The sequence below is a fragment of the Solenopsis invicta genome, chromosome 8 (genome assembly GCF_016802725.1).
Source record: "Solenopsis invicta isolate M01_SB chromosome 8, UNIL_Sinv_3.0, whole genome shotgun sequence".
Classification (NCBI taxonomy): domain Eukaryota; kingdom Metazoa; phylum Arthropoda; class Insecta; order Hymenoptera; family Formicidae; genus Solenopsis; species Solenopsis invicta.
Window position 1 is genome coordinate 6030236 of NC_052671.1, and position 15283 is coordinate 6045518.

At 38.1% G+C, this 15283-nt stretch overlaps 2 protein-coding genes across 5 annotated transcripts in view; one reads left to right on the forward strand and one right to left on the reverse strand.

Moving 5' to 3' along the window:
• LOC105196796 (bifunctional heparan sulfate N-deacetylase/N-sulfotransferase) overlaps positions 1-15283 on the forward strand; it is a 317002-nt gene that overhangs the window by 116456 nt on the left and 185263 nt on the right. Inside the window, exon 2 of the mRNA XM_039452718.1 lies at positions 14215-14340. The gene's annotated coding sequence lies outside the window, so the exon portion shown is untranslated. The remainder of the gene's footprint in view (positions 1-14214; positions 14341-15283) is intronic.
• Positions 1-15283, reverse strand: part of LOC120358431 — a 163571-nt gene that overhangs the window by 79335 nt on the left and 68953 nt on the right. For all 4 annotated transcript variants that reach the window (XR_005575389.1, XR_005575388.1, XR_005575391.1 and 1 more), the window contains exon 3: positions 14649-14784. The gene's annotated coding sequence lies outside the window, so the exon portion shown is untranslated. The remainder of the gene's footprint in view (positions 1-14648; positions 14785-15283) is intronic.

Consider the following 15283-nt stretch of genomic DNA (forward strand, 5'->3'; position numbering starts at 1 on the left):
GGATACACATGACTATTGCCGATATTTGCGCTGAATATTTTATGATCATTACCAATAGACTACGTTTTCATACGCGATGATATAAACAAACTCTTTTTTCGAGCCTTTTTAGAGCCATTGCTATACGGGCACATAAATTGTTAAATATATATAAAACTCGGGTATAAGTAAACATTTACGTCTTTTTCTTCCTCAACCCTCCTCCAAACATTTTTCTACTCTGAAGGAGCACTGAAACGAGATAGCTAAGAGATCTCGAGGGTCGAATATACATCCCCTTCTAATTGCCATGGCGTAATTAGCTCGGTAGCCAACTACCGTGGAATAATTTATCAGAGTTGTTATTAAGTCCCGACCAAACCGTTACGAAGAAAAATCATCTAGAATTATACCGCCGCAATCTTTCTTATCTGAACATCGATTTAAAAAACGCGCTGTGTCATAAATTTTCCTTACTCCGCGAGGCATTAAATTGTGGTTATTTACCATATAAGCGTCATTTTACGATCTCCCATTTTATCATCAAAAAGTATGTTTTGAGGTAAAAGATATTTCCTAAAGAGAACATGTGTCAATGACGTAACATCGTATTAAAATTGTCTATTATAAAAGAATGTTTCAATTCCATACATTTTTGCTGTTAGTTTCGTGTTAGATTAGCAAATCGAATTGAGCAGTCGGTGGCTCGATTTAGAAATGTAAAAGGCTCTTGATGATGCGGACGAAAATAAAATTAAACGAACATCAAAAAGAGCAGAAATAGAACGAAGTGTCGCAGCCAGAACATGAATAAACGAGAAAGGTGCAATGGAAGTTTCCTCTGGGAACGATGATACGCGCAATGCGCACTATCACCCTCGTCTCGCGACTCTTTATGGCTCCTATCTTGTTGATTTGCGAAATAAAATCAAGCGAGATCGGAATTTCCCATTTTAAAATATGTCACCTCGTAACGTTCGTCATACGGGAATAAATATTCTTCGTGTATATTCTACATTTAAATAGTACTCAAAGGTATATGACATACTATATTAGCTGTAAATCCAACGGTTGAACTTTGCAGAACTCAAATATAGATGTTATCGTCAGTAACAACGCAAATGCAAAATCGGCACGCAAAAAATAGTTTTGCTCAAGTATCTAAAAATATAGCTATACAGATCTGAATATAATTTTGTTGACTCATCAAAAGAATTATGTAGAACGCTCAGGGGAACACGATGAGCAACGTTCCTAGAAGTTTTGACACTTTAGCAATTAACTTGAGTGTCTTAAATAATTATTTTAATGGTCTAACAAAATTATTTTCAGATCTATATCCAACTAATCTTTCAGATGCTTCACCGTTCAGATGCAAAACCGTTCTTTCCGTGCATGTCACACGTTTTCATTCTGCTAATGCGTTGCAACTTTGTTGTTCAGTTTTTCAAGGTGATTGAATTTGCTTTTCATTGATCAGATTTTCGAATATCGCGTGAAATCTCATCGATAGACATATAAAGGGAGTTGAATTTTTGCCCCGCCATAAGTAGGATGACACGTTTACAGTGACATGAATTTATTCACAGCTTACCCGCGGAGAAAGAAAGAGAGCGACGATGACTCTCTGCGTGGTAGTCAACGATTTATCTATTCCTACTCTCGTTCGAGTTCTTACTCGCGTGGGTATTTGAGAAATGCGGCATATAAAAGAGAGCCGGCGTAACAGCGAGCGGTGTACGAAGAAGAGTAATAGTGGGTTGTCACAATACACGTAAGCCGTTACTTTAGCATCGATGGAACACTCATGGATAAAGAATTCAGTACCTTATCCACTTCAATTTAAAGCTTCTTGAACGTTCAGTGAGTGACAAATCATTCGTCTGCAAGATGTACAGATTTGCTCGAAATAGGAAATTTTGAGCGGTTTATAAGATATTACGTGATATATCGAAGATCTATTAAATCTCTTCTTGGAACGTTCATCTTCTTGTCAGACATTAGTGTCAATAAAAATGCCCCTATGTACAGAGTCTAAAATAAGGATGCGTAACTGGCGGCCTGCGGGACGCATCCGGCCCACGACATCCAAGTTTTATTCGTAGAAGAAAATGAAAAGTAACCTGAATGTTTAGTGTATAGTGCTGAATTCTTTTAATATATAATGTAGAACAATATATTATATATAATATCCGTACATTATTTTAATAGATATATATGTATTTATAAATTCTACATTAAACTATTATGGCGATATAATTCAATTTTCAAATTTGACCCGTTAAAAGGTCTAATTGAGTTTCTTGGTCTAAAGATAGAGATTTATAAATAACGCAATGTGTGTGTGTGTGTGTGTGTGTGTGTGTGTGTGTGTGTGTGTGTGTGTGTGTGTGTGTGTGTGTGTGTGTGTGTGTGTGTGTGTGTGTAAAATGTTCCATCTAACGTGACTACCTTTCTATCTTTGTAAAGTAAGGTCGAATGAAAAATGTATTGAGACACAAGTTGCAGTCTGAGGGACGTATAATAAAACCAATTTTTTGAAAAATCAATTTTTCAAGGTTGCATGAAGGTCTTTTCTAAAAATAGTATTAGATGATTTTCTTACACAATACGATTCATCTCATTTTATTCTTCTTATAAAAGTTACTTGGCGCAAACTACTATCGTGTATCTTGATTAAAGTATGATAATAAAGAAAATCATTACTTTTGATTTGATTTTATCCTGCAAAGATAAAAGGAGAGGCCCACATGTTAGATAGGAGATTATTTATATTTATATTCTAATCTTTAAACTCTTTATACGTAAAAGCATTTTTATTAACACTAACCTCAGACAACAAGATAAAGGTTCCACGGAGATTTAAAAGGATATAACATACAATATCAATAGAGCGCTAAAAATTTCCTTTTTCAAATAAATTTGTACATTTTGCAAACGAATGATTTGTCACTGAAATTCAAGCAGCTTTAAACTGAAATGAATAGGGTACTGAACTCTGTATAAAAATTAAATGAAATTTTAAAAATAAATGATCCAAGCCAGATACGATGAGTCAGATGGTGCGCAATTTCAGGCTTCATAAATCTAAAAATATTTCTTTGGAGTAAAGTAGCTAATACAGAGGGGTATAGATCAAATTCTATACGAGTGCATATACAACAGTACGAAAGAGAGAAAACTCCGGGATTGTAGAAAAAATTAGAGGTCGCGGTCGATATTCGGCGCGTGTAAAACCAATATGGGGAGCACTTGCGGTTACTCCTCGATTTCGTGCTAGCCAGTTTCTCTCGTTCTAAGCGAAAAATTTTCCCACGTTTGCCTGTCCCTCTAACTACGTAACGTTAATAACAATCGCCAGAACTAATGACGTTTACTTTGTCACCGTTTGTGGATTTTCCTACAATTTTCCCGGCACTGAATTTTTCCACGGACTCGTCACAGAACGCGTTCGATAGCATGGTTTTTGTAAACAGCGCGCGGTCTAACTGATATCCGTCGAATGTGTGTGCTCGCCATTAGAAGTCGCTGTTTAAATACCGTGCGACACAACGCTACTTGAAACGCGACATGGCGTGTGAGAAAATAAAAAAAGGGAATCGACGGACGGGCGAATACGGCGTTGCATTTCGCGCCGGAGCGATGTGTCGTTCGTCGCATGCATTCGTCTCACTTTGAATGCCTTGCATAAATACGGAACATGCTGGATATACATAGCAACAAGAACGTTAAAAGGAACGATAATGAACACGTTAACGAAGATTGGATTTCTCGTGCACGAGAATTTTACTTTTAGAGAAAATGTAAAGGAAACCTGAGAGGAAACATACAATAATAATTGGAATATATTACAAATGTGGATAATAACTCTCTTTTACATAACGTGATTAACTCAAAGTGAATCGTTTATTATAAGCTTTGAAGGAAATATGGTATACAAGTATCAGATCACCTACTTACGGCGACTATATTTTTTTTAGAGAAAATACAGAATAAATTTGAAAATTGTAAGGCTTTGTTCCTACACGTTTCTAAATCAGCTTGCAACTGTCAGGAGTTTGCGCTTTACGAAATTGTCTTGTGCAGTATACTAAAATGAGATACTGCGTAGTTTTATTCTGATAGTTTGAAACTGGTGTGACTGTGTTGGAACCATCGACATATAGTGCTAGATGTAGTATAGGATCGAAACTATCTTAACAGACGCAGAAAAAGAAAGAAGAAAAGAGAGAGAACATGAAGAAAGTAAAGCAACTTTGTTCAAAAGCGATATGGAAAACTTGAAAATTTTGTGTATAGGTACTGCAGCTTCAATAATATGATTTTCGATTAATCTGAGCACCGAGATTAATTCTGAGATGTAAATTTCGGATAATTTAATTTGACAACTTTAAAAACTACTCTCATTTAAAATCTATCGTAGCCTCGAGATTTTTATATTCGAATTTTTTTCTCAAAATAATTTCAGGAATTTGTTAACGAGAACCATGCGAGGTCTGGGACATCCTGTATGTTTTTTTATTGTTTATATTTTTATATATACTTATTATATTTTTTCATTAAACAAAGGTTTTCTTTTTAACAAAAATTAAAAAAAAAACTTTTAATAATATTTTTGCGATAAATGTATTTTTTAAGTGTGTACATGATTATTTAAAAAAAAAATTCGTAAAATTGTAAACAATTCAGTTTATAATTATGTTTTGTATAAATGCAAGTTAGAAGTGTTTCGACACTCTCTCTCTTTAAGTACAGTTTTTTCACTCCACCTCAAATATTATTTATTATTGAGAATATTCTCTCAGTAGGAATATTTGAGTCAGGAAGATATAAACAAAAAATGTTTGTTGTTAAAATAAAGAATAAAATTGAGTTTTGAAAAAATAAATAAATCTAAACGACAGCTGGTATAAAAGTCTGTCCTATACAATAAAGGATATATAGTCATCGTATCCATTCTATCCGTAAGAATACACACTAATCAACAAAAGCGCGTTAAAGAAAAATGCAAAATGTATATACGAACATATACTTAAAATACTGAAAATTCTATTTACAAATATTTTCACCGTGTTTCTACTCAATATTTTACTCATCATCTGACATTTCCTTATTTTCTTCGAAAATCGTAAGTGATAAAAAAGGTTCAAGCAAAAGTTGTTTATTTTTATAAGACCTATCCAACGATAGGTATCTAACTTACCCAATTTGACCCATGTTTCCATTTTAAATTTCATACTTGATTCAGATTTATCAGATTTGATCCAAATTTATCAGACTTGATCAAAATTTATTCTATTTTTAGTAGTTTCCGGAAAATCAAAACGCCACTGTTAGATAGGTCAAATACGCTTTGATAATGACAATTTTTTCCCAACTTTTGACTCCCATCCATTGTCGAGAAAAAGGATAATACAAAAAAATACCTGTTACTAAGCCACCTAATCGCACTTTCAGTTTCTTCATTACACACATTGTGAAATATTGTAATATTTCAGATAATTCAAAGTATTATTCAGCATAATTTAATAAATATTATCATTAATCGCTAAACGTACTAGCTTAGGTGGAAATTTGCAGCAATTCATCCTAGACTGATTTACGCATTATTTTATATTTCAACATCAAGCGCTCGTTTACAGGCTCGTTTATATTGTCTTATATTATGGGAAATATGGTGACTAATTATCGCAATCGATCAATGTCGCTACGATCGGCATGGGAAAATTAAATTGGTGCTCATTTCACTGACATTAACTAATCATTCTCGCCAAAATGTATTTCGATGAAAGAGCAGCAAATACAAAGTGAATCGGCCAAAGAGATACACTAATAAGCATAATGCAAAATTTAGTTTTAAAAATCTTGTTACAAATAGACATTGCTTCTTAAACGTATTTGCTTGGACTTCATGTGGAATTTTATTCAAGTTAATTTCCTAGCTACCGCGCGCGCGCGCGCGTGAAGAAAAAGTCTTTCGGGTCTTCTTCCGGAGGAGCGTAATAAAACGTAAAACCGCTGAATGCGAAATGTGTTCTCTCTCTTTCTTCTGCAAGAAGAAGGGCGTATCATGGAAGATCGTCCCCTTTTTCTTACGACATCCTTTCCTCCGTACGCTCTTGAGTGACAACCCTCATTACGAGTCACGATATCGCGATAAAGCTGCCGGATGTCTCGTCATGGGCGTGAGGCCACAGTTGAGTTTTGCACTGCGCTTTCCGTTCGGATGAAAAATGAAAGATTTAATGAAGCAGATCATCTGGAACTGACAGCTGGCTGTAAAGGAAGGATAACGAGGCGAGACGTCCGGATGTTGCATTTAAAAACCATTTTAGTGCCAATTTTGCGCTCGTTATTGTACAAACACAAAGCATGCTCGGTAATTTTAAGCTCAGTAGCGAGATGACTGGGTGACAATGTGACTAGATTTACTCGTTATTCTATGTATACTCTACGAGAAATTGTGGAGAGAGATCGATTGGCAGTGACAAATAACCACACGCCAGATAGGGGGCGTCTCGAAAAATGATTACAGTTTAATATCAATCCCCACGCGTGTGCCAATCATTTGTACAAAATATGCTGAAATGTTAACGCGACACGGTACAACTCGCAAACGTGCCTTTACGTTTCTCGAGTTTATACCGCAAATGTAAAAATTTTTCGACAATGCGCTTTCTCCATCTCGGCTGGGTCGTTATCGTCTTTTTGTTAGCAATCTACTTAATTAAAATTTTCACCAAGGGAAATAAAGCCCTAATAATAATGTGAGGTACTCGCAAAACGAAATCCGCCGCATTGCGTAACAATCCGCGCGCGTGCCATGTAATACGGCAGACAAGTAATTGAGAACGATCGTTCGACAGCGGTGCATTCGGTCGACGAGTTGTGCCGGGCCGTCTATCGGTTGACGAGCGCGCGTGCACATTTGTTGATGAATAAATTATCGATACCCGCCGCGCACGATCAGCCGGCCGCGTTAAAGCCAACCCTTCCCGAATTTTTATCGCTAATTAGTCAGATCTCGGGAACTCGATGCGGTGAAATTGTGAGTTGCCTGTGCGACGACGGGGAATATTAATGGTGCTGCGTCATGTCGCGTCGCGGTTTCGTTTCGGACAAGAATTAATTAATGAGACCGCTCGTGGCGTAACTAACCGCGCGAAGGGTAGTCCGCGTAGAATAAATAGTAGTACAATTAACGAAATGTAAGAAACCGAGATGGGAAACTGTGCCGAGAACGTCGAGAGAGAGAGAGAGAGAGAGAGAGAGAGAAAGGCAAAACAGGTCAACGTGCGTAATTCGCGTATGTGTTTTTTTTGTCCAACCAGAATTTCCTTTTAATTCTTCATGAATGCTAAGAAGTAAAATCACTGTGAATATTGGATGCGTTGTGTTATTTATTCAGAGTATTAAAAATCTGTGGTAAATGTAACGTGAACTATAGAATTTCTGTACTTGCAATAAATTTCGGAACGCAGCCATTGTTAATAGACATTATTATATAATGATTGTAGAAAAAGTGGTACTATGAGCCTTGCAGGTATAATGGCCACTCATAACACCTCCGTTATTAGGTGACGAATTCTAGTGATTACTTGTGAAATCATTTGTCTAGTTAAATACACGATAGCTGACATTCGTTATAAGGCATTTTTACTTTTGAGTGTTCCAAAACTTTTTCAAGATAAATATACTAAGACATGTATTATATCCGAATACTTACACAAAGCTTAAAAAATTACGCAAAAGAGATCTTTCACACAGATAATAATCTACAGCAAATGATTACATCCAGAGAAAGGTTTCTTTGAGTCAAAATATATTTGTCTGACTCAAAGAAATTTATGCATTGCTATACGATTAAAGAAAAGTTTGTTTGATTTAATGAAATTTCTTGGTTGTCCCTTTTATCAGAATTTTAAAAAATAGTTTGGTTGCGCAATGTAAATCTTTTTTTTTAAATGCAAGAAATATATTTTTAAAGCCAGAACAACTAAATCATTTTTTACATTTCTGTCAATTTCTTTGAATTAAATAATTTGTATAAATTAAATAATTTGAAGAAATAATTTCTTTACTTTTACAAAGGCTAATTTATTTTTTAAAATCAAATAAATTTTTCCGCAAAGATATTTTCTTCAACTTAAAAAAAACCGAGTTAAAGGAACTATCATCAAATTCATCAATTTAAACAAAATTTTTCTCTAGATACATATCCTCAGTTGATTAGTAAAAAATGTTGTCACTATATAAAGAATTTTTAATTATGTTTAAAGAATCAGCAAAAAAATATTTTTATGAATTTCTATAAACTTTTATGTTAAAATCATAAATCAAGCGTTAAAATATATTCATTCAGATGACAAAATTTGTGCGTGTGTATGAGTGTCATGCAAACGGATATAGACAAAATGCCGCATGTCATAAATAACCGACAAGACTTTCGATAATGCGAAATGACCTGATTAAATTAAACGTTACATTAAATTAGATCAAACATACGTTTTTACGGCGTGCACACGAGTGACGCAGTTGCGATACGTCGAACAATTAATATCTACGGCAGTCGGCCGTCCGCTGATATTAAATTTCCGATGCTTACGTGTAATTTACAAGTGACGTTGTTACAGAAAATGTGGAATATACGAATTTTCGCGCTATGAATATTAATGTCGCGACAGATTATTAGAAATAACGCGCGTGCCCCCGATATATACGCCCGTTAGCGTAACCCAGCGATTCCGGGACAATTATTCTCCCATGGCGCCGGTATCACGTTTTCATTTGGTTTAAGCTGATTTAATTTTACGCCGATGCATAAAATTATAATTACACCGTTGCGATCTACGGGCTGATTCCAATCTACCGCGTCAAAACGTTCGGTCGCTCCTTTAAACGATTTATCTTTTGTAATGTAAAAGGACGCGCGCACCGAACTTTCGGTATCATCTTACGGTGCAACTTCGATGCAGTTTGTTAACGTCGTCGTCGTCGACTGTCTCGGCACCAATCGATATTACGTAGAAAGGACGTACAATAAGCCGCGCGTAAAAGCTGCACTGAATTTCAATCGCTCGATAGTACGAAGAAAATAAATCGATAAATCACCCGACAACGGAGGCTTATCGTAATCGGACAACGCTCTTCATACACGCGCGCGCCGGCGTCTTTTGTTTTCGACCGGTCGAAAGTACGAAAGTTTTCGTCAATAATTTCATCTCCTTACGCAAAGCCCGCGCGCGTATCGACGACAACGACGACGTCTGCACGCGTATTGTATACCGGCGCCGTCGTTTTCTCGCTCGGGACCAACCCTCGCCGCCGCTCGCCCTCTTGAGGCATCTCTCTTTTCCGGAACCGCTGCCAAGTTCGACGTCGTGCCCGCCACAACAATGCACCGAAAGTTCCATGAACTTCTGGTTCGTATACCAGCGTGCATCCTGTCCTCCCCGGTGTCGCGCGACAGTCGGCCATCTTTCAACCCATTCGTCCCCTGAAGTGTGTTTCAGCGGTTACCTGACTAGTAGCGAGAGGGAACGAAAGGTCATCGGTGTGAAGGGAACTCCGTCGACGAACGGAATTGCATGCGGCGTTAGAGTGTTCGAACGTGCCGTTAGAGTGTTCGAACGTGCCATTGTAAATCGAAGATCCCGATCGTCGCGCGCATCTGTTGATTCGCCCTACTTTCAGATTTTTTTTTAATTAGCGAGTAATCATCCGAGATGTTTTCTTATAATCCAGTAGCGAAAAAATGAAATTCAGTATAGCAATTTTTGTTACTGATCAAGAATCCGTGTCTGTTTCTTTCATTTCTTCTTACTTTAAGAAATAGAATCGAGTTTAAGTAAGTTTGAATAAATTATAAAACAGGTAATGGCAAATAAATTATGTGACTATTTTCAGGTTGGAATAGTTTTTATAGGAAACAAGAAATATTAAATGTGTTTTTAAATAGAAGCAGTGCCCCCGCGCTTAATCAATCCTTAATAAATCTCTTGTCACGGAAATAAATAGCTGTGTTGAGGCCATTGTTATTTTAGTAATATGCCACTCTTAATTAATTACAATGAGAGAAAAATAAAGCTAAAACAATACAACTCGGTTTACGAGCAGTCTGATTTAGTTTTCGAGACGCTCGACCGTGATGGTAAAAGAGCGGAAGCGAATCTCCTCGAGACGGAAACAGTGGCTCTTTTCACGTCTTTCGTGAACGATGTAACGGACAAAAAATTGTACTTCGCGGTGCAAGTGTAATAAGACTTCGAATTATGGTGCGGTTAATTCGGCGAAGGAAGACGACTCTTTTTGTCCCTTTTTGCGCTCGCCATCGTGCCTCTCACGAACCTGCCTATTGCTTCTTTTTCTCGCGACCCTTTTTTGACACCTTTACGCTTATATGTGACTAGATTACCATCGGGTGTCTCAAAGCCCTGGAGGATTTCGTCGCGGATTCAACTTTCCTCTGCGCGCATCCGTCTTCTAAGAAAAAAAAAAAAGAAACGAACGTAAAAGAAAAAGATTCACCGTCAAATTCCCCACCTCCTCGACAGCGACCTTCTTCCTCTAACTCCCAAAACTCCCCCCCCCCCTTTCCCTGCTGTTCCAATTGCCTTCTACGCCCTAGTCTATGCTCGATCGCAAATACGATACAATTTCGACGAGAGAGAAGACGAAGGTGGAATCGAGCGGAGAATGGAGTTCGATATTTTGTCTAACGCAGCGTGGAAGCAAGAAAATCGAGTCCGATGGGAAATCGTAGTTATCGATTTCATATATTTCGACGACAGTGACCGTTCATGGAATCATTTTTTCATACGCACTTCTCCACAACTCACGCTGATATTGCCAGTTGATTGGAGTTTGGCGCAAGTAATCGAATTGCTTTAAATATACAGCGCGATAATAACCCACATTAAATCCGATTAAGCTAAACTCAAGTATTAAGTGCAGATTTTTTGCTTTACTCTTGCATCCGTATGAGAGTACATTAAACATCTGTAGATGCACATCTGTTCAACATTTTGAAACTTTTTTATAATATTTATAAACATCCATTATTTTTCAATCATTTTACATCGTATCACTGACATCTGTTCTCCCTAACTGAAATTGAATGGTATTAACGGTAAAATTTGATTGCGATGCATTCCGAAGCCTCTGGAGCTTGCAAATCTTAAACTTATTTCACATCCTGCGCGTGCTTCGCTATTGTCTTCAAGATTTTATGCGCTCTCGTGTTTTATTCATGTCTTACACGGTCATGGCCGCGCGCGTCGACAAGATTGGATTTTATTTGGCGAATTGTCTGAGAGAAATTCGACGGTTCGCGAAAGCAGATAGGGTAATCTTCGTGACATCCAGGAGAAATCAAGGTAGTCACTTCCAATATATTCCTCTGGCACACGGTGATCACTCACACATTCCTGAAATCCTTTCCCTGCATGTGGGTCATGCGGTTCGCTGAGTTTCAGCCCGCCAGAATTTCCTATTCGAGTAATCGAGTTGCGCGACTGTACGGGACGGGAAATGATAATAGAAATTGATATCGCGTCTGCCGGCGAGTCTGACGACGAGAAAAAAAGATCGATACTCCATTGAACAGAGGAACCATTTGTTTTGACAAATTTCAGCACGCGATCCATTCGCGATGCGTCAACACGAGACAAAATTAAAACTACGAGGCATCCGCGAACAATGTAATTGCGAAACATTATCAACGACAGCCATCATTCGTTACTCCATTGAAAATACATATACTCGTGAAATTGCGTAACTAAATTCCAAGTGTAATTTATAAACTTTGTTGAAACTTCTCCCTCGGCAATCGAAGAAGCGACATCGACCGCCGTTTTCGCGGAATTCACGTACGAATGAAAATTTATCTTGTTTCGTCGTTCTTGGTTCGCAGAAATTCCGGTGCAGGTTTTCGACGATTAGTTGTTCCGCCGAGGCGAACAAGTGGCTGCCTTCGTATTTCCGTGGGCATCGTTGCGTCTGGCGGGGTGGAAATTTCCTTGTAGTTGGCATGCTAAACCGGTGTACACACAAGCGAGACGGCCAAGTGGGCCGGGAATTTAAGGTCGAATAAAGCTGCTAAACCCGACGGAATTCCGAAATCGCGTTTCCTAAGGTATAAGTGGGCGTTCGCGTTTTGCGCCGCGCGAGATAACGCGAACGCTCGTCGAAGAGTTTTCAGAAACGGTGGTTTACCGCACGCGGAGAGTGCAATTTTTGGCTTGCCAGCTCGCACGAGCGCCGCTCGCGAATAATTTTGCGAGAATCGTTGCCGATTTTCTTCACCACGCTTTCACCTCGCGTTTCCTACGTGCCGCCGTGCGCCGCGCCGCGCCGATTCGAGTCGAGTCGAGTCGAGTCAAGTCGTCCCTTCCCTTTTCGCGTAGAGCTTTGCGCCTCGGCCAAATGCGCCTGATTCCGTATGCAAAACCGCGAATATCGATGTCATGAATTTTCAGTCGGCTCCAAGCCGAAGATCATTACGGTCCAGGCCATCCAATGGTATTCTCCCGAACGTAGAGATCTACATGCCATTTCGCTCGAAATAACATGTTTTCAGGGCACCTGCAAAATCAATCGATGGCCGTCCGTGCAATTTCTACAATCCATTCCGTCCGAAATACGCATTCGCGCGTGAGAGAGGGCGAGATATTTCCACCGAATTCTATTCCGCGCGTGTGATACATGGAAGACCAATTTGTTATACATGCACAAATCACCGAAACAATTAACGGCGAATTATGTCATAAAAGTATAATTTTCATGACACGAATACCCTGAATGCATTGTGCGACACAATTTTCGGAAATGATGACAGTTTGGAAAATTTATGCAGTCAATGGAGAGGCAATATCATAAAGTGTCGCGCGCCACGATGCACATTTGAAACTTGGGCAAAATGCGATACGGGCCGCCTGATTTATTTCATAAGCGGCAATACGAGGCGCGCCGCGGCGCGGCGGGCGCGACGTGCCATTGTATCGAGTTTTCAAACGAAGAAACTTGCCGCTGGTGGTAGTTCGATATAACGGCGCGAGAAGAACGGCGTTCGGCAAACGCGTTGGCGCAAGAAGGCCGGGGCACAAAGGAAAATGAATAATAGAAGGTGGTGCGGAGCATGTAGGACGCATATCGAGCGATAACAGCCGCCAACAGTGAGAGAAGCTTATCGTTTTGAAAGTAAAACAGCGCGCGCTGAATATTGAAGGGAATTTGAATCTCATTTGAATACATCAGCATGATTGGTAAATTATTTTCTCCTGTGTAAAGTTTATATACACGGCGGTGTCTAGGAACAGCGTGCGAATAGCACCGGCGCGGCGCGGCGTCGTCCTGTATCAGTCCCTGTTAACACCGAGAGGCGCTTAACGCCGAAATCAAGTGCCATGGCTTTGCACAAGCGCGCTTTGCGTCACCGATCTAGCGGGGGCTGGCGAATGAGTTGATATTTTGTCTCAGAATCAATTTATACAGTATGACAACATACACGTTTGAGGAAATGCCATTTTCAATAAAAATTTCATTTTCTACATTCCCAATTGTCGAAGTGTCTCAATATTTTAAGTAATTATGTAAAGAAAATTCCCTCCTCATCTACACAGAAGGGACAATTTCGTTGAAATAATACAGATATGAAAATAATTATGTTGGATCATAAAAATAATTATTATCACATATATATTTCAATAAAATAATTTTTTTCGTTTCTTTCAGTATAAGAAAGAAATATAAAGAAAAGTTTTTTTTAGAGTAAAAAATAAATTTGTTTAAATCAAAGAAATTTGTGTATTGTTATACGGTTAAAGAAAAGTTTCTTCAATTTAAAGAAATATTTTTACCGTTTTTTTTATTAGAATTAAAAAAACAATTTTATTGTGTGAAACTATTTAAATGAAAGAAACATATTTTTGAAACCAGACCAACAACAAAATTATTTCTTACAAGTCTTTCACTTTTTTAAATTAAAAAATTATTTGTTTAAATTAAACAAGTAATTGAAATAAATGATTTATTTACTTTAAAATAAGGACAATGTCATTTCTTGAAATCAAATAAATTTTTATTTTTGTCGTACGTATTTTTGCTTCAACTTAAAAAGAAACGATTCTATCAATTTAAACGTAACTTTGATGTACATGTCACATTTTCTACTTACAACGTATTACGACAAAATTAGTTTCTTCGACAGAATATAATTTTGCTATTTATTTATTTCAGAAACAGCGACGCGAGGAGTTGATACCCTTTCACGAGATCATTTAATGAGACAAGTCGAGACATCGAAGGGTGAGCGTCGACGCACGTACCCCTTCTCTCACACACGCACGGGCACATAGGAAGCACGTAAGTTTAATATCTTCGTGTACCAAAGCGCACTAACGTCGCAAGACCCCGACGAGGGCGGAGGTGAAGGCGGGAGGCAAGGAGAGCCAAGATTATTGCTTCAATATTGCCCGATGTCAGGCATCGTAGTTACGTCTACGTATCCGCTCCCCTCAAACTACCCTACGGCACCCTTCCTGTCCACGATACTCGACGTGGAACGTGCTGGTGCCGCGTATACACGTGCACGTATGCTGACGATAGTTGCACGTGTGCACTCTCGCGGCGTCGCGCTACGCCACGCCGCCCGTTATTAAACTATCTCTTACCTTATTACCAGTTGTATCCCTATATCCTCTGCCACCCTTCCAGACAATTGCCTCCTATTTGGCTGCAAATCGGAAGTTGCTATTTACTGTAGAAGATAGAACGGATGGCTAGTAATATATCCATTGTCGAAGTTCTCTGTAAATTAAAGAAGATTAGTATTATTATAACACGTCAGATTTTTCCGAAAAAGTCGTTTTATCCGAAAAAGAAATCTTTTTTGTATTTCAAAATTAATGAATTAATTAGATCATATATTATTATATGTTAATGTAACATAACTTATAAAATATAAAATCTAATTTATAAATTAAATCTAAAATTGTAAATTACAAGTATTCTTTTATCTGTTCTCAAATTTATTAAGCGTAATAAAAAGCTTATGTATATAAAGTTAAGTGACGGTTTTCTTAATTATTAGAGAAGCAAATAGCGGCCTAGTTTACGAACAAACATAATGTATTGGCCGTGTAGGAGAGCTGCCGTCGTGAAGATAAAGCTTCAACTTCATGGAGGCAGCTTTGCTCTTGAAATATTGTCTACGAAGAGAAACAAGAGAGCCTCGCATACCGAAAGAATTACGTATGCATGTCTCGTGAATTTCTGGATCACAACAGAATTCCTTTATTCAAAAAAC